We start from the raw sequence: 19,885 nt of genomic DNA, 5'->3' as shown, positions 1-19,885 counted from the left end.
TGGTGCCACTGCACTCTGTGCACTCACTGCACTGCATTCCCAAGGTGCCAGTGCACTCTCTGGACTCACTGCACTGCATCCCCAGTGGTGCCAGTGCACTATCTGCACTCACTGCACTAAAACCCAAGTGGTGCCAGTGCACTCTCTGGACTCACTGCACTGCATCCCCAAGGTGCCAGTGCACTCACTGGACTCACTGCACTGCATCCCCAGTGGTGCCAGTGCACTCTCTGGAGTCACTGCACTGCAACCCCAAGGTGCCAGTGCAGTCTCTGGACTCACTGCACTGCATCCCCAGTGGTGCCAGTGCACTCTCTGGACTCACTGCACTGCATCCCCAGTGGTGCCAGTGCACTCTCTCGATTCACTGCACTACATCCCCAGTGGTGCCAGTGCAGTCTCTGGAGTCACTGCACTGCATCCCCAGTGGTGCCACTGCACTCACCGGACTCACTGCACTGCATCCCCAGTGGTGTCAGTGCACTCTCTGGACTCACTTGAGTGCATTCCCAGTGGTGCCAGTGCACTCTCTGGACTCACTGCACTGCATCCCCAGTGGTGCCAGTGCACTCTGTGGACTCACTGCAGTGCATCCCCAGTGGTGCCAGTGCACTCTCTGGACTCACTGCAGTGCATCCCCACTGGTGCCAGTGCACTCTCTGGACTCACTGGACTGCATCCCCAGTGGTGCCAGTGCACTCTCTGGACTCACTGCAGTGCATCCCCAGTGGTGCCAGTGCACTCTCTGGACTCACTGCAGTGCATCCCCAGTGGTGCCAGTGCACTCTCTGGACTCACTGCACTGCATCCCCATTGGTGCCAGCGCACTCTCTGGACACACTGCACTCCATCCCAAGTGGTGCCAGTGCACTCTCTGGACTCACTGCACTGCATCCCCAGTGGGGCCAGTGCACTCTCTGGACTCACTGCACTGCAACCGCAAGCTGCCAGTGCACTCTCTGGACTCACTGCACTGCATCCCCAAGGTGCCAGTGCACTCTCTGGACTCACTGCACTGCATCCCCAGTGGTGCCAGTGCACTCTCTGCACTCACTGCACTAAATCACAAGTGGTGCCAGTGCACTCTCTGGACTCATTGCACTGCATCCCCAGTGGTGCCAGTGCACTATCTGGACTCACTGCAGTGCATCCCCAGTGGTGCCAGTGCACTCTCTGGAGTTACTGGACTGCATCTCCAGTGGTGCCAGTGCACTCTCTGGACTCACTGCACTGCATCCCCAGTGGTGCCAGTGCACTCTCTGGAGTCACTGCACTGCATCCCCTGTGGTGCCAGTGCACTCTCTGGACTCACTGCACTGCATCCCCAGTGGTGCCACAGCACTCTCCGGACTCACTGCACTGCATGCCCTGTGGTGCCAGTGCACTCTCTGGACTCACTGCAGTGCATTCCCAGTGGTGCCAGTGCACTCTCTGGACTCACTGCACTGCATCCCCTGTGGTGCCAGTGCACTCTCTGGACTCACTGCAGTGCATCCCCAGTGGTGCCAGTGCACTCTCTGGACTCACTGCACTGCATCCCCAGTGGTGCCAGTGCACTCTCTGGACTCACTGCACTGCATCCCCAGTGGTGCCAGTGCACTCTCTGGACTCACTGCAGTGCATCACCACTGGTGCCAGTGCACTCTCTGGACTCACTGCACTGCATCCCCAGTGGTGCCAGTGCACTCTCTTGACTCACTGCACTGCATTCCCAGTGGTGCCAGTGCACTCTCTGGACTCACTGCACTGCATCCCCAGTGGTGCCAGTGCACTCTCTGGACTCACTGCAGTGCATCCCCAGTGGTGCCAGTGCACTCTCTGGACTCACTGGACTGCATCCCCAGTGGTGCCAGTGCACTCTCTGGACTCACTGCAGTGCATCCCCAGTGGTGCGAGTGCACTCTCTGGACTCACTGCACTGCATCCCCATTGGTGCCAGCGCACTCTCTGGACACACTGCACTCCATCCCAAGTGGTGCCAGTGCACTCTCTGGACTCACTGCAGTGCATTCCCAGTGGTGCCAGTGCACTCACTGGACTCACTGAACTGCATCACCAGTGGTGCCAGTGCACTCTCTGGACTCACTGTACTGCATCCCAACTGGTGCCAGTGCACTCTCTGCACTCACTGCACTGCATCCCTAGTGGTGCCAGTGCACTCTCTGCACTCACTGCACTAAAACCCAAGTGGTGCTAGTACACTCTCTGGACTCACTGCACTGCATCCCCAGTGGTGCCACTGCACTCTCTGGAGTCACTGCACTGCATCCCCAGTGGTGCCAGTGCTCTCTCTGGACTCACTGCACTGCATCCCCAGTGGTGCCAGTGCACTCTCTGGACACACTGCACTGCATCCCCAAGGTGCCAGTGCACTCTCTGGACTCACTGCACTGCATTCCCAAGGTGCCAGTGCACTCACTGGACTCACTGCACTGCATCCCCAGTGGTGCCAGTGCACTCTCTGGAGTCACTGCACTGCATCCCCAAGGTGCCACTGCAGTCTCTGGACTCACTGCACTGCATCCCCAGTGGTGCCAGTGCACTCTCTGGACTCACTGCACTGCATCCCCAGTGGTGCCAGTGCACTCTCTCGATTCACTGCACTACATCCCCAGTGGTGCCAGTGCAGTCTCTGGAGTCACTGCACTGCATCCCCAGTGGTGCCACTGCACTCATCGGACTCACTGCACTGCATCCCCAGTGGTGCCAGTGCACTCTCTGGACTCACTTGAGTGCATTCCCAGTGGTGCCAGTGCACTCTCTGGACTCACTGCACTGCATCCCCAGTGGTGCCAGTGCACTCTCTGGACTCACTGCAGTGCATCCCCAGTGGTGCCAGTGCACTCTCTGGACTCACTGCAGTGCATCCCCACTGGTGCCAGTGCACTCTCTGGACTCACTGCACTGCATCCCCAAGGTGCCAGTGCACTCTCTGGACTCACTGCAGTGCATCCCCAGTGGTGCCAGTGCACTCTCTGGACTCACTGCAGTGCATCCCCAGTGGTGCGAGTGCACTCTCTGGACTCACTGCACTGCATCCCCATTGGTGCCAGCGCACTCTCTGGACACACTGCACTCCATCCCCATTGGTGCCAGTGCACTCTCTGGACTCACTGCACTGCATCCCCAGTGGTGCCAGTGCACTCTCTGGACTCACTGCACTGCAACCCCAAGCTGCCAGTGCACTCTCTGGACTCACTGCACTGATTCCCAAGGTGCCAGTGCACTCTCTGGACTCACTGCACTGCATCCCCAGTGGTGCCAGTGCACTCTCTGGACTCACTGCACTGCATCCTCACTGGTGCCACTGCACTCTCTGGACTCACTGCACTGCATCCCCAGTGGTGCCAGTGCACTCTCTGGACTCACTGCAGTGCATCCCCAGTAGTGCCAGTGCACTCTCTGGACTCAACTGCACTGCATCCCCAGTGCTGCCAGGGCACTCTCTGGACACACTGCACTCCACCCCAAGTTGTGCCAGTGCACTCTCTGGACTCACTGCAGTGCATTCCCAGTGTTGCCAGTGCACTCACTGGACTCACTGTACTGCATCACCAGTGGTGCCAGTGCACTCTCTGGACTCACTGCACTGCATCCCCAGTGGTGCCAGTGCACTCTCTGGACTCACTGCACTGCAACCGCAAGCTGCCAGTGCACTCTCTGGACTCACTGCACTGCATACCCAAGGTGCCAGTGCACTCTCTGGACTCACTGCACTGCATCCCCAGTGGTGCCAGTGCACTCTCTGCACTCACTGCACTAAATCCCAAGTGGTGCCATAGCACTCTCTAGACTCACTGCAATGCATCACCTGTGGTTCCAGTGCACTCTCTGGAGTCACTGCACTGCATGCCCAGTGGTGCCAGAGCACTCTCTAGACTCACTGCAATGCATCACCTGTGGTTCCAGTGCACTCTCTGGACTCACTGCAGTGCATCCCCAGTAGTGCCAGTGCACTCTCTGGACTCACTGCACTGCATCCCCAGTGGTGCCAGTGCACTCTCTGGATTCACTGCACTACATCCCCAGTGGTGCCAGTGCACTCTCTGGAGTCACTGCAGTGCATCCCCAGTGGTGCCAGTGCACTCTCTGGACTCACTGCAGTGCATCCCCAGTGGTGCCAGTGCACTCTCTGGAGTTACTGGACTGCATCCCCAGTGGTGCCAGTGCACTCTCTGGACTCACTGCAGTGCATCCCCAGTGGTGCCAGTGCACTCTCTGGAGTCACTGCACTGCATCCCCAGTGGTGCCAGTGCACTCTCTGGACTCACTGCAGTGCATCCCCAGTGGTGCCAGTGCACTCTCTGGACTCACTGCACTGCATCCCCAGTGGTGCCAGTGCACTCTCTGGACTCACTGCACTGCATCTCCAGTGGTGCCAGTGCACTGTGGACTCACTGCAGTGCATTCCCAGTGGTGCCAGTGCACTCACTGGACTCACTGCAGTGCATTCCCAGTGGTGCCAGTGCACTCTCTGGACTCACTGCACTGCATCCCCAGTGGTGCCAGTGCACTCTCTGGACTCACTGCACTGCATCCCCAGTGGTGCCAGTGCACTCTCTGGATTCACTGCACTGCATCCCCAAGGTGCCAGTGCACTCTCTGGACTCACTGCACTGCATCCCCAGTGGTGCCAGTGCACTCTCTGCACTCACTGCACTAAATCCCAAATGGTGCCAGTGCACTCTCTGGACTCATTGCACTGCATCCCCAGTGGTGCCAGTGCACTCTCTGGAGTCACTGCAGTGCATCCCCAGTAGTGCCAGTGCACTCTCTGGATTCACTGCACTACATCCCCAGTGGTGCCAGTGCACTCTCTGGAGTCACTGCAGTGCATCCCCAGTGGTGCCACTGCGCTCTCTGGACTCACTGCACTGCATCCCCAGTGGTGCCAGTGCACTCTATGGACTCACGGCACTGCATCCCCAGTGGTGCCAGTGCACTCTCTGGACTCACTGCACTGCATCCCCAGTGGTGCCAGTGCACTATCTGGACTCACTGCAGTGCATCCCCAGTGGTGCCAGTGCACTCTCTGGAGTTACTGGACTGCATCTCCAGTGGTGCCAGTGCACTCTCTGGACTCACTGCAGTGCATCCCCAGTGGTGCCAGTGCACTCTCTGGAGTCACTGCACTGCATCCCCAGTGGTGCCAGTGCACTCTCTGGCGTCACTGCACTGCATCCCCAGTGGTGCCACAGCACTCTCCGGACTCACTGCACTGCATCCCCTGTGGTGCCAGTGCACTCTCTGGACTCACTGTAGTGCATTCCCATTGGTGCCAGTGCACTCTCTGGATTCACTGCACTGCATCGCAAGTGGTGCCAGTGCACTCTCTGGAGTTACTGGACTGCATCCCCAGTGGTGCCAGTGCACTCTCTGGACTCACTGCAGTGCATCCCCAGTGGTGCCAGTGCACTCTCTGGACTCACTGCACTGCATCCCCAGTGGTGCCAGTGCACTCTCTGCACTCACTGCACTGCATCCCCAGTGGTGCCAGTGCACTCTCTGGACTCACTGCACTGCATCCCCAGTGGTGCGAGTGCACTCTCTGGACTCACTGCACTGCATCCCCATTGGTGCCAGCGCACTCTCTGGACACACTGCACTCCATCCCAAGTGGTGCCAGTGCACTCTCTGGACTCACTGCAGTGCATTCCCAGTGGTGCCAGTGCACTCACTGGACTCAGTGTACTGCATCACCAGTGGTGCCAGTGCACTCTCTGGACTCACTGTACTGCATCCCCAGTGGTGCCACTGCACTCTCTGGACTCACTGCAGTGCATCCCCAGTGGTGCCAGTGCACTCTCTGGACTCACTGCAGTGCATCCCCAGTGGTGCCAGTGCACTATCTGGACTCACTGCAGTGCATCCCCCGTGGTGCCAGTGCACTCTCTGGAGTTACTGGACTGCATCCCCAGTGGTGCCAGTGCACTCTCTGGACTCACTGCACTGCATCCCCAGTGGTGCCAGTGCACTCTCTGGACTCACTGCACTGCATCCCCATTGGTGCCAGCGCACTCTCTGGACACACTGCACTCCATCCCAAGTGGTGCCAGTGCACTCTCTGGACTCACTGCACTGCATTCCCAGTGGTGCCAGTGCACTCACTGGACTCACTGTACTGCATCACCAGTGGTGCCAGTGCACTCACTGGACTCACTGCACTGCATCCCCAGTGGTGCCAGTGCACTCTCTGGACTCACTGCAGTGCATCCCCAATGGTGCCAGTGCACTCTCTGGACTCACTGCAGTGCATCCCCAGTGGTGCCAGTGCACTCTCCGGACTCACTGCAGTGCATCCCCCGTGGTGCCAGTGCACTCTCTGGAGTTACTGGACTGCATCCCCAGTGGTGCCAGTGCACTCTCTGGACTCACTGCAGTGCCTCCCCAGTGGTGCCAGTGCACTCTCTGGACTCACTGCACTGCATCCCCAGTGGTGCCAGTGCACTCTCTGGACTCACTGCACTGCATCCCCAAGGTGCCAGTGCACTCTCTGGACTCACTGCACTGCATCCCCAGTGGTGCCAGTGCACTCTCTGCACTCACTGCACTAAATCCCAAGTGGTGCCAGTGCACTCTCTGGACTCATTGCACTTCATCCCCAGTGGTGCCAGTGCACTCTCTGGAGTCACTGCACTGCATCCCCAGTGGTGCCAGTGCACTCTCTGGAGTCACTGCACTGCATCCCCAGTGGTGCCAGTGCACTCTCTGGACTCAGTGCACTGCATCCCCAGTGGTGCCAGTGCACTCTCTGGATTCACTGCACTACATCCCCAGTGGTGCCAGTGCACTCTCTGGAGTCACTGCACTGCATCCCCAGTGGTGCCAGTGCACTCTCTGGACTCACTGCACTGCATCCCCAGTGGTGCCAGTGCACTCTCTGGACTCACTGCAGTGCATCCCCAGTGGTGCCAGTGCACTATCTGGACTCACTGCAGTGCATCCCCAGTGGTGCCAGTGCACTCTCTGGAGTTACTGGACTGCATCCCCAGTGGTGCCAGTGCACTATCTGGACTCACTGCAGTGCATCCCCAGTGGTGCCAGTGCACTCTCTGGAGTTACTGGACTGCATCCCCAGTGGTGCCAGTGCACTCTCTGGACTCACTGCACTACATCCCAAGTGGTGCCAGTGCACTCTGTGGACTCACTGCAGTGCTTTCCCAGTGGTGCCAGTGCACTCACTGGACTCACTGCACTGCATCCCCAGTGGTGCCAGTGCACTCTCTGCACTCACTGCACTAAATCCCAAGTGGTGCCAGTGCACTCTCTGGACTCATTGCACTGCATCCCCAGTGGTGCCAGAGTACTCTCTGGAGTCACTGCACTGCATCCCCAAGGTGCCAGTGCACTCACTGGACTCACTGCAGTGCATCCCCAGTGGTGGCAGTGCACTCTCTGGACTCACTGCACTGCATCCCCAGTGGTGCCAGTGCACTCTCTGGACTCACTGCAGTGCATCCCCAGTGGTGCCAGTGCACTCTCTGGACTCACTGTACTGCATCCCCAGTGGTGCCAGTGCACTCTCTGGACTCACTTGAGTGCATTCCCAGTGGTGCCAGTGCACTCTCTGGACTCACTGCACTGCATCCCCAGTGGTGCCAGTGCACTCTCTGGACTCACTGCAGTGCATCCCCAGTGGTGCCAGTGCACTCTCTGGACTCACTGCAGTGCATCCCCACTGGTGCCAGTGCACTCTCTGGACTCACTGGACTGCATCCCCAGTGGTGCCAGTACACTCTCTGGACTCACTGCACAGCATCCCCATTGGTGCCAGTGCACTCTCTGGACTCACTGCAGTGCATCCCCAGTGGTGCGAGTGCACTCTCTGGACTCACTGCACTCCATCCCCATTGGTGCCAGCGCACTCTCTGGACACACTGCACTCCATCCCAAGTGGTGCCAGTGCACTCTCTGGACTCACTGCACTGCATCCCCAGTGGTGCCAGTGCACTCTCTGGACTCACTGCACTGCATCCTCACTGGTGCCACTGCACTCTCTGGACTCACTGCACTGCATCCCCAGTGGTGCCAGTGCACTCTCTGGAGTCACTGCAGTGCATCCCAAGTGGTGCCAGTGCACTCTCTGGACTCACTGCACTGCATCCCCAGTGGTGCCAGTGCACTCTCTGGACTCACTGCAGTGCATCCCCAGTAGTGCCAGTGCACTCTCTGGACTCAACTGCACTGCATCCCCAGTGCTGCCAGGGCACTCTCTGGACACACTGCACTCCACCCCAAGTTGTGCCAGTGCACTCTCTGGACTCACTGCAGTGCATTCCCAGTGTTGCCAGTGCACTCACTGGACTCACTGTACTGCATCACCAGTGGTGCCAGTGCGCTCTCTGGACTTACTGCACTGCATCCACAGTGGTGCCAGTGCACTCTCTGGACTCACTGCACTGCATCCCCAGTGGTGCCAGTGCACTCTCTGGACTCACTGCACTGCAACCGCAAGCTGCCAGTGCACTCTCTGGACTCACTGCACTGCATACCCAAGGTGCCAGTGCACTCTCTGGACTCACTGCACTGCATCCCCAGTGGTGCCAGTGCACTCTCTGCACTCACTGCACTAAATCCCAAGTGGTGCCAGAGCACTCTCTAGACTCACTGCAATGCATCCCCTGTGGTGCCAGTGCACTCTCTGGAGTCACTGCAGTGCATCCCCAGTAGTGCCAGTGCACTCTCTGGACTCACTGCACTGCATCCCCAGTGGTGCCAGTGCACTCTCTGGATTCACTGCACTACATCCCCAGTGGTGCCAGTGCACTCTCTGGACTCACTGCACTGCATCCCCAGTGGTGCCAGTGCACTCTCTGGACTCACTGCAGTGCATCCCCAGTGGTGCCAGTGCACTCTCTGGAGTCACTGCACTGCATCCCCAGTGGTGCCAGTGCACTCTCTGGACTCACTGCAGTGCATCCCCAGTGGTGCCAGTGCACTCTCTGGACTCACTGCACTGCATCCCCAGTGGTGCCAGTGCACTCTGGACTCACTGCAGTGCATTCCCAGTGGTGCCAGTGCACTCTCTGGACTCACTGCAGTGCATCCCCAGTGGTGCCAGTGCACTCTCTGGACTCACTGCACTGCAACCGCAAGCTGCCAGTGCACTCTCTGGACTCACTGCACTGCATCCCCTGTGGTGCCAGTGCAGTCTCTGGACTCACTGCACTGCATCCCCAGTGGTGCCAGTGCACTCTCTGGACTCACTGCACTGCATCCCCAGTGGTGCCAGTGCACTCTCTCGATTCACTGCACTACATACCCAGTGGTGCCAGTGCAGTCTCTGGAGTCACTGCACTGCATCCCCAGTGGTGCCAGTGCACTCTCTGGAGTCACTGCAGTGCATCCCCAGTAGTGCCAGTGCACTCTCTGGACTCACTGCACTGCATCACCAGTGGTGCCAATGCACTCTCTGGATTCACTGCACTACATCCCCAGTGGTGCCAGTGCACTCTCTGGAGTCACTGCACTGCATCCCCAGTGGTGCCACTGCACTCTCTGGACTCACTGCACTGCATCCCCAGTGGTGCCAGTGCACTCTCTGGACTCACTGTAGTGCATTCCCAGTGGTGCCAGTGCACTCTCTGGACTCACTGCACTGCATCCCCAGTGGTGCCAGTGCACTATCTGGACTCACTGCAGTGCATCCCCAGTGGTGCCAGTGCACTCTCTGGAGTTACTGGACTGCATCCCCAGTGGTGCCAGTGCACTCTCTGGACTCACTGCACTGCATCCCCAGTGGTGCCAGTGCACTCTCTGGAGTCACTGCACTGCATCCCCAGTGGTGCCAGTGCAGTCTCTGGACTCACTGCAGTGCATCCCCAGTGGTGCCAGAGCACTCTCCGGACTCACTGCACTGCATCCCCTGTGGTGCCAGTGCACTCTCTGGACTCACTGTAGTGCATTCCCATTGGTGCCAGTGCACTCTCTGGACTCACTGCACTGCATCGCAAGTGGTGCCAGTGCACTCTCTGGAGTTACTGGACTGCATCCCCAGTGGTGCCAGTGCACTCTCTGGACTCACTGCAGTGCATCCCCAGTGGTGCCAGTGCACTCTCTGGACTCACTGCACTGCATCCCCATTGGTGCCAGTGCACTCTCTGGACACACTGCACTCCATCCCAAGTGGTGCCAGTGCACTCTCTGGACTCACTGCAGTGCTTTCCCAGTGGTGCCAGTGCACTCACTGGACTCACTGTACTGCATCACCAGTGGTGCCAGTGCACTCACTGGACTCACTGCACTGCATCCCCAGTGGTGCCACTGCACTCTCTGGACTCACTGCAGTGCATCCCCAGTGGTGCCAGTGCACTCTCTGGACTCACTGCAGTGCATCCCCAGTGGTGCCAGTGCACTCTCTGGACTCACTGCAGTGCATCCCCAGTGGTGCCAGTGCACTCTCTGGAGTCACTGCACTGCATCCCCAGTGGTGCCAGTGCACTCTCTGGACTCACTGTACTGCATCCCCAGTGGTGCCAGTGCACTCTCTGCACTCATTGCACTTCATCCCCAGTGGTGCCAGTGCACTCTCTGGAGTCACTGCACTGCATCCCCAGTGGTGCCAGTGCACTCTCTGGAGTCACTGCACTGCATCCCCAGTGGTGCCAGTGCACTCTCTGGACTCACTGCAGTGCATCCCCAGTGGTGCCAGTGCACTCTCTGGACTCACTGCAGTGCATCCCCAGTGGTGCCAGTGCACTCTCTGGAGTTACTGGACTGCATCCCCAGTGGTGCCAGTGCACTCTCTGGACTCACTGCACTCCATCCCAAGTGGTGCCAGTGCACTCTGTGGACTCACTGCAGTGCTTTCCCTGTGTTGCCAGTGCACTCACTGGACTCACTGTACTGCATCACCAGTGGTGCCAGTGCGCTCTCTGGACTCACTGCACTGCATCCCCAGTGGTGCCAGTGCACTCTCTGGACTCACTGCACTGCATCCCCAATGGTGCCAGTGCACTCTCTGGACTCACTGAACTGCATCCCCAGTGGTGCCAGTGCACTCTCTGGACTCACTGCACTGCATCCCCAGTGGTGCCAGTGCACTCTCTGGACTCACTGCACTGCATTCCCAGTGGTGCCAGTGCACTCTCTGGACTCACTGCACTGCATCCCCATTGGTGCCAGCGCACTCTCTGGACACACTGCACTCCATCCCAAGTGGTGCCAGTGCACTCTCTGGACTCACTGCAGTGCATTCCCAGTGGTGCCAGTGCACTCACTGGACTCACTGTACTACATCACCAGTGGTGCCAGTGCACTCACTGGACTCACTGCACTGCATCCCCAGTGGTGCCAGTGCACTCTCTGGACTCACTGCAGTGCATCCCCAATGGTGCCAGTGCACTCTCTGGACTCACTGCAGTGCATCCCCAGTGGTGCCAGTGCACTCTCCGGACTCACTGCAGTGCATCCCCCGTGGTGCCAGTGCACTCTCTGGAGTTACTGGACTGCATCCCCAGTGGTGCCAGTGCACTCTCTGGACTCACTGCAGTGCCTCCCCAGTGGTGCCAGTGCACTCTCTGGACTCACTGCACTGCATCCCCAGTGGTGCCAGTGCACTCTCTGGACTCACTGCACTGCATCCCCAAGGTGCCAGTGCACTCTCTGGACTCACTGCACTGCATCCCCAGTGGTGCCAGTGCACTCTCTGCACTCACTGCACTAAATCCCAAGTGGTGCCAGTGCACTCTCTGGACTCATTGCACTTCATCCCCAGTGGTGCCAGTGCAGTCTCTGGAGTCACTGCACTGCATCCCCAGTGGTGCCAGTGCACTCTCTGGAGTCACTGCACTGCATCCCCAGTGGTGCCAGTGCACTCCCTGGACTCAGTGCACTGCATCCCCAGTGGTGCCAGTGCACTCTCTGGATTCACTGCACTACATCCCCAGTGGTGCCAGTGCACTCTCTGGAGTCACTGCACTGCATCCCCAGTGGTGCCAGTGTACTCTCTGGACTCACTGTACTGCATCCCCAGTGGTGCCAGTGCACTCTCTGGACTCACTGCAGTGCATCCCCAGTGGTGCCAGTGCACTATCTGGACTCACTGCAGTGCATCCCCAGTGGTGCCAGTGCACTCTCTGGAGTTACTGGACTGCATCCCCAGTGGTGCCAGTGCACTATCTGGACTCACTGCAGTGCATCCCCAGTGGTGCCAGTGCACTCTCTGGAGTTACTGGACTGCATCCCCAGTGGTGCCAGTGCACTCTCTGGACTCACTGCACTCCATCCCAAGTGGTGCCAGTGCACTCTGTGGACTCACTGCAGTGCTTTCCCAGTGGTGCCAGTGCACTCACTGGACTCACTGCACTGCATCCCCAGTGGTGCCAGTGCACTCTTTGCACTCAGTGCACTAAATCCCAAGTGGTGCCAGTGCACTCTCTGGACTCATTGCACTGCATCCCCAGTGGTGCCAGAGTACTCTCTGGAGTCACTGCACTGCATCCCCAGTGGTGCCAGTGCACTCTCTGGAGTCACTGCAGTGCATCCCCAGTAGTGCCAGTGCACTCTCTGGACTCACTGCACTGCATCCCCAGTGGTGCCAGTGCACTCTCTGGATTCACTGCACTACATCCCCACTGGTGCCAGTGCACTCTCTGGAGTCACTGCACTGCATCCCCAGTGGTGCCACTGCACTCTCTGGACTCACTGCACTGCATCCCCAGTGGTGCCAGTGCACTCTCTGGACTCACTGCAGTGCATCCCCAGTGGTGCCAGTGCACTCTCTGGACTCACTGCACTGCATCCCCAGTGGTGCCAGTGCACTATCTGGACTCACTGCAGTGCATCCCCAGTGGTGCCAGTGCACTCTCTGGAGTTACTGGACTGCATCTCCAAGGTGCCAGTGCACTCTCTGGACTCACTGCACTGCATCCCCAGTGGTGCCAGTGCACTCTCTGCAGTCACTGCACTGCATCCCCAGTGGTGCCAGTGCACTCTCTGGCGTCACTGCACTGCATCCCCAGTGGTGCCACAGCACTCTCCGGACTCACTGCACTGCATCCCCTGTGGTGCCAGTGCACTCTCTGGACTCACTGCACTGCATTCCCAGTGGTGCCAGTGCACTCTCTGGACTCACTGCACTGCATCGCAAGTGGTGCCAGTGCACTCTCTGGACTCACTGCAGTGCATCACCACTGGTGCCAGTGCACTCTCTGGACTCACTGGACTGCATCCCCAGTGGTGCCAGTGCACTCTCTGGACTCACTGCACTGCATCCCCAGTGGTGCCAGTGCACTCTCTGGACTCACTGCACTGCATCCCCAGTGGTGCCAGTGCACTCTCTGGACTCACTGCACTGCATCCCCAGTGGTGCCAGCGCACTCTCTGGACACACTGCACTCCATCCCAAGTGGTGCCAGTGCACTCTCTGGACTCACTGCAGTGCATTCCCAGTGGTGCCAGTGCACTCACTGGACTCACTGTACTGCATCACCAGTGGTGCCAGTGCACTCACTGGACTCACTGCACTGCATCCCCAGTGGTGCCAGTGCACTCTCTGAACTCACTGCAGTGCATCCCCAGTGGTGCCAGTGCACTCTCTGGACTCACTGCAGTGCATCCCCAGTGGTGCCAGTGCACTATCTGGACTCACTGCAGTGCATCCCCATTGGTGCCAGTGCACTCTCTGGAGTCACTGCACTGCATCGCCAAGGTGCCAGTGCACTCTCTGGACTCACTGCACTGCATCCCCAGTGGTGCCAGTGCACTCTCTCGATTCACTGCACTACATCCCCAGTGGCGCCAGTGCAGTCTCTGGAGTCACTGCACTGCATCCCCAGTGGTGCCACTGCACTCTCCGGACTCACTGCACTGCATCCCCAGTGGTGCCAGTGCACTCTCTGGACTCACTGTAGTGCATTCCCAGTGGTGCCAGTGCACTCTCTGGACTCACTGCACTGCATCCCCAGTGGTGCCACTGCACTCACCGGACTCACTGCACTGCATCCCCAGTGGTGCCAGTGCACTCTCTGGACTCACTGCACTGAATCCCCAGTGGTGCCAGTGCACTCTCTGGACTCACTGCAGTGCATCCCCAGTGGTGCCAGTGCACTCTCTGGACTCACTGTACTGCATCCCCAGTGGTGCCAGTGCACTCTCTGGACACACTGCACTGCATCCCCAAGGTGCCAGTGCACTCTCTGGACTCACTGCACTGCATCCCCAAGGTGCCAGTGCACTCACTGGACTCACTGCAGTGCATCCCCAGTGGTGCCAGTGCACTCTCTGGAGTCACTGCCCTGCATCCCCTGTGGTGCCAGTGCACTCTCTGGACTCACTGCACTGCATCCCCAGTGGTGCCAGTGCACTCTCTGGACTCACTGCACTGCATCCCCAGTGGTGCCAGTGCACTCTCTCGATTCACTGCACTACATCCCCAGTGGTGCCAGTGCAGTCTCTGGAGTCACTGCACTGCATCCCCAGTGGTGCCACTGCACTCACCGGACTCACTGCACTGCATCCCCAGTGGTGCCAGTGCACTCTCTGGACTCACTTGAGTGCATTCCCAGTGGTGCCAGTGCACTCTCTGGACTCACTGCACTGCATCCCCAGTGGTGCCAGTGCACTCTCTGGACTCACTGCAGTGCATCCCCAGTGGTGCCAGTGCACTCTCTGGACTCACTGCAGTGCATCCCCACTGGTGCCAGTGCACTCTCTGGACTCACTGGACTGCATCCCCAGTGGTGCCAGTGCACTCTCTGGAGTTACTGGACTGCATCCCCAGTGGTGCCAGTGCACTCTCTGGACTCACTGCACTCCATCCCAAGTGGTGCCAGTGCACTCTGTGGACTCACTGCAGTGCTTTCCCTGTGTTGCCAGTGCACTCACTGGACTCACTGTACTGCATCACCAGTGGTGCCAGTGCGCTCTCTGGACTCACTGCACTGCATCCCCAGTGGTGCCAGTGCACTCTCTGGACTCACTGCACTGCATCCCCAATGGTGCCAGTGCACTCTCTGGACTCACTGAACTGCATCCCCAGTGGTGCCAGTGCACTCTCTGGACTCACTGCACTGCATCCCCAGTGGTGCCAGTGCACTCTCTGGACTCACTGCACTGCATTCCCAGTGGTGCCAGTGCACTCTCTGGACTCACTGCACTGCATCCCCATTGGTGCCAGCGCACTCTCTGGACACACTGCACTCCATCCCAAGTGGTGCCAGTGCACTCTCTGGACTCACTGCAGTGCATTCCCAGTGGTGCCAGTGCACTCACTGGACTCACTGTACTACATCACCAGTGGTGCCAGTGCACTCACTGGACTCACTGCACTGCATCCCCAGTGGTGCCAGTGCACTCTCTGGACTCACTGCAGTGCATCCCCAATGGTGCCAGTGCACTCTCTGGACTCACTGCAGTGCATCCCCAGTGGTGCCAGTGCACTCTCCGGACTCACTGCAGTGCATCCCCCGTGGTGCCAGTGCACTCTCTGGAGTTACTGGACTGCATCCCCAGTGGTGCCAGTGCACTCTCTGGACTCACTGCAGTGCCTCCCCAGTGGTGCCAGTGCACTCTCTGGACTCACTGCACTGCATCCCCAGTGGTGCCAGTGCACTCTCTGGACTCACTGCACTGCATCCCCAAGGTGCCAGTGCACTCTCTGGACTCACTGCACTGCATCCCCAGTGGTGCCAGTGCACTCTCTGCACTCACTGCACTAAATCCCAAGTGGTGCCAGTGCACTCTCTGGACTCATTGCACTTCATCCCCAGTGGTGCCAGTGCAGTCTCTGGAGTCACTGCACTGCATCCCCAGTGGTGCCAGTGCACTCTCTGGAGTCACTGCACTGCATCCCCAGTGGTGCCAGTGCACTCCCTGGACTCAGTGCACTGCATCCCCAGTGGTGCCAGTGCACTCTCTGGATTCACTGCACTACATCCCCAGTGGTGCCAGTGCACTCTCTGGAGTCACTGCACTGCATCCCCAGTGGTGCCAGTGTACTCTCTGGACTCACTGCACTGCATCCCCAGTGGTGCCAGTGCACTCTCTGGACTCACTGCAGTGCATCCCCAGTGGTGCCAGTGCACTATCTGGACTCACTGCAGTGCATCCCCAGTGGTGCCAGTGCACTCTCTGGAGTTACTGGACTGCATCCCCAGTGGTGCCAGTGCACTATCTGGACTCACTGCAGTGCATCCCCAGTGGTGCCAGTGCACTCTCTGGAGTTACTGGACTGCATCCCCAGTGGTGCCAGTGTACTCTCTGGACTCACTGCACTCCATCCCAAGTGGTGCCAGTGCACTCTGTGGACTCACTGCAGTGCTTTCCCAGTGGTGCCAGTGCACTCACTGGACTCACTGCACTGCATCCCCAGTGGTGCCAGTGCACTCTTTGCACTCAGTGCACTAAATCCCAAGTGGTGCCAGTGCACTCTCTGGACTCATTGCACTGCATCCCCAGTGGTGCCAGAGTACTCTCTGGAGTCACTGCACTGCATCCCCAGTGGTGCCAGTGCACTCTCTGGACTCACTGCAGTGCATCCCCAGTAGTGCCAGTGCACTCTCTGGACTCACTGCACTGCATCCCCAGTGGTGCCAGTGCACTCTCTGGATTCACTGCACTACATCCCCACTGGTGCCAGTGCACTCTCTGGAGTCACTGCACTGCATCCCCAGTGGTGCCACTGCACTCTCTGGACTCACTGCACTGCATCCCCAGTGGTGCCAGTGCACTCTCTGGACTCACTGCAGTGCATCCCCAGTGGTGCCAGTGCACTCTCTGGACTCACTGCACTGCATCCCCAGTGGTGCCAGAGCACTATCTGGACTCACTGCAGTGCATCCCCAGTGGTGCCAGTGCACTCTCTGGAGTTACTGGACTGCATCTCCAAGGTGCCAGTGCACTCTCTGGACTCACTGCACTGCATCCCCAGTGGTGCCAGTGCACTCTCTGCAGTCACTGCACTGCATCCCCAGTGGTGCCAGTGCACTCTCTGGCGTCACTGCACTGCATCCCCAGTGGTGCCACAGCACTCTCCGGACTCACTGCACTGCATCCCCTGTGGTGCCAGTGCACTCTCTGGACTCACTGCACTGCATTCCCAGTGGTGCCAGTGCACTCTCTGGACTCACTGCACTGCATCGCAAGTGGTGCCAGTGCACTCTCTGGACTCACTGCAGTGCATCACCACTGGTGCCAGTGCACTCTCTGGACTCACTGGACTGCATCCCCAGTGGTGCCAGTGCACTCTCTGGACTCACTGCACTGCATCCCCAGTGGTGCCAGTGCACTCTCTGGACTCACTGCACTGCATCCCCAGTGGTGCCAGTGCACTCTCTGGACTCACTGCATTGCATCCCCAGTGGTGCGAGTGCACTCTCTGGACTCACTGCACTGCATCCCCAGTGGTGCCAGCGCACTCTCTGGACACACTGCACTCCATCCCAAGTGGTGCCAGTGCACTCTCTGGACTCACTGCAGTGCATTCCCAGTGGTGCAAGTGCACTCACTGGACTCACTGTACTGCATCACCAGTGGTGCCAGTGCACTCACTGGACTCACTGCACTGCATCCCCAGTGGTGCCAGTGCACTCTCTGAACTCACTGCAGTGCATCCCCAGTGGTGCCAGTGCACTCTCTGGACTCACTGCAGTGCATCCCCAGTGGTGCCAGTGCACTATCTGGACTCACTGCAGTGCATCCCCATTGGTGCCAGTGCACTCTCTGGAGTCACTGCACTGCATCGCCAAGGTGCCAGTGCACTCTCTGGACTCACTGCACTGCATCCCCAGTGGTGCCAGTGCACTCTCTCGATTCACTGCACTACATCCCCAGTGGCGCCAGTGCAGTCTCTGGAGTCACTGCACTGCATCCCCAGTGGTGCCACTGCACTCTCCGGACTCACTGCACTGCATCCCCAGTGGTGCCAGTGCACTCTCTGGACTCACTGTAGTGCATTCCCAGTGGTGCCAGTGCACTCTCTGGACTCACTGCACTGCATCCCCAGTGGTGCCACTGCACTCACCGGACTCACTGCACTGCATCCCCAGTGGTGCCAGTGCACTCTCTGGACTCACTGCACTGAATCCCCAGTGGTGCCAGTGCACTCTCTGGACTCACTGCAGTGCATCCCCAGTGGTGCCAGTGCACTCTCTGGACTCACTGTACTGCATCCCCAGTGGTGCCAGTGCACTCTCTGGACACACTGCACTGCATCCCCAAGGTGCCAGTGCACTCTCTGGACTCACTGCACTGCATCCCCAAGGTGCCAGTGCACTCACTGGACTCACTGCAGTGCATCCCCAGTGGTGCCAGTGCACTCTCTGGAGTCACTGCACTGCATCCCCTGTGGTGCCAGTGCACTCTCTGGACTCACTGCACTGCATCCCCAGTGGTGCCAGTGAACTCTCTGGACTCACTGCACTGCATCCCCAGTGGTGCCAGTGCACTCTCTCGATTCACTGCACTACATCCCCAGTGGTGCCAGTGCAGTCTCTGGAGTCACTGCACTGCATCCCCAGTGGTGCCACTGCACTCACCGGACTCACTGCACTGCATCCCCAGTGGTGCCAGTGCACTCTCTGGACTCACTTGAGTGCATTCCCAGTGGTGCCAGTGCACTCTCTGGACTCACTGCACTGCATCCCCAGTGGTGCCAGTGCACTCTCTGGACTCACTGCAGTGCATCCCCAGTGGTGCCAGTGCACTCTCTGGACTCACTGCAGTGCATCCCCACTGGTGCCAGTGCACTCTCTGGACTCACTGGACTGCATCCCCAGTGGTGCCAGTGCACTCTCTGGACTCACTGCAGTGCATCCCCAGTGGTGCGAGTGCACTCTCTGGACTCACTGCACTCCATCCCCATTGGTGCCAGCGCACTCTCTGGACACACTGCACTCCATCCCAAGTGGTACCAGTGCACTCTCTGGACTCACTGCACTGCATCCCCAGTGGTGCCAGTGCACTCTCTGGACTCACTGCACTGCAACCCCAAGCTGCCAGTGCACTCTCTGGACTCACTGCACTGATTCCCAAGGTGCCAGTGCACTCTCTGGACTCACTGCACTGCATCCCCAGTGGTGCCAGTGCACTCTCTGGACTCACTGCACTGCATCCCCAGTGGTGCCAGTGCACTCTCTGGAGTTACTGGACTGCATCCCCAGTGGTGCCAGTGCACTCTCTGGACTCACTGCACTCCATCCCAAGTGGTGCCAGTGCACTCTGTGGACTCACTGCAGTGCATCCCAAGTGGTGCCAGTGCACTCTCTGGAGTCTCTGCACTGCATCCCCAGTGGTGCCAGTGCACTCTCTGGACTCACTGCAGTGCATCCCCAGTAGTGCCAGTGCACTCTCTGGACTCAACTGCACTGCATCCCCAGTGCTGCCAGGGCACTCTCTGGACACACTGCACTCCACCCCAAGTGGTGCCAGTGCACTCTCTGGACTCACTGCAGTGCATTCCCAGTGTTGCCAGTGCACTCACTGGACTCACTATACTGCATCACCAGTGGTGCCAGTGCGCTCTCTGGACTTACTGCACTGCATCCACAGTGGTGCCAGTGCACTCTCTGGACTCACTGCACTGCATCCCCAGTGGTGCCAGTGCACTCTCTGGACTCACTGCACTGCAACCGCAAGCTGCCAGTGCACTCTCTGGACTCACTGCACTGCATACCCAAGGTGCAAGTGCACTCTCTGGACTCACTGCACTTCATCCCCAGTGGTGCCAGTGCACTCTCTGCACTCACTGCACTAAATCCCAAGTGGTGCCAGAGCACTCTCTAGACTCACTGCAATGCATCCCCTGTGGTGCCAGTGCACTCTCTGGAGTCACTGCAGTGCATCCCCAGTAGTGCCAGTGCACTCTCTGGACTCACTGCACTGCATCCCCAGTGGTGCCAGTGCACTCTCTGGATTCACTGCACTACATCCCCAGTGGTGCCAGTGC

This window comes from Anser cygnoides, chromosome 10, assembly GCF_040182565.1.
Source record: "Anser cygnoides isolate HZ-2024a breed goose chromosome 10, Taihu_goose_T2T_genome, whole genome shotgun sequence".
NCBI lineage: Eukaryota > Metazoa > Chordata > Aves > Anseriformes > Anatidae > Anser > Anser cygnoides.
Note: the sequence above shows the minus strand (reverse complement) of the source record.